This window comes from Chiloscyllium punctatum, chromosome 27, assembly GCF_047496795.1.
Source record: "Chiloscyllium punctatum isolate Juve2018m chromosome 27, sChiPun1.3, whole genome shotgun sequence".
Lineage (NCBI taxonomy): Eukaryota > Metazoa > Chordata > Chondrichthyes > Orectolobiformes > Hemiscylliidae > Chiloscyllium > Chiloscyllium punctatum.
Window position 1 is genome coordinate 15165198 of NC_092765.1, and position 602 is coordinate 15165799.

Sequence of the window (602 nt, forward strand, 5' to 3'; positions counted from 1 at the left end):
CCTGTATGGATGTGAAGGGAGTATGTTTGAAACACCTCCACAGCTTTGTAACCTGTTCAACCTATAATTCCTATTTTGTCTTCCAAATAGCAAACAATTAGATTAATGTAGTGTTATGACAGTTGGGTTTTTTTTTGTCTTTAGGTATTTAACTAATTGCTAGTTTGAGACTACTGGCTGAATGTACTTTGAATATCAGGTGACCCCCCCGCCCCCTTCTCAGCCCCAAAATTCAAGTTATTACAGAAGTTAAATCCTTTCTCAGCCATAATATTGCTAAACTCTCATTAGTAGTTAGTCAGGTTTTCTCCTGACAAACTTCTACCAAATGGACACTTTTATGCCCAGATTCTAGGGATCAAGCCAGTGATACAGTTGGTGTTACAAAGATGCATGTTAGTTTAAGACAAGCCAGACTTCGCATCAGATGTCGATGACATGATAAAGTGGTGATCACCCATATCCTTACCCATGTTTCACTCTCATACTTGCTGTATAAATCGATCTCTTAAGGAAGTTTTTTTTTCAGGCACTAAGATTTGTGTGCTGATACCTACAATAGCCATGAACTCCTGGTAATTTTTGTTTTAGTTAAGTAAAGG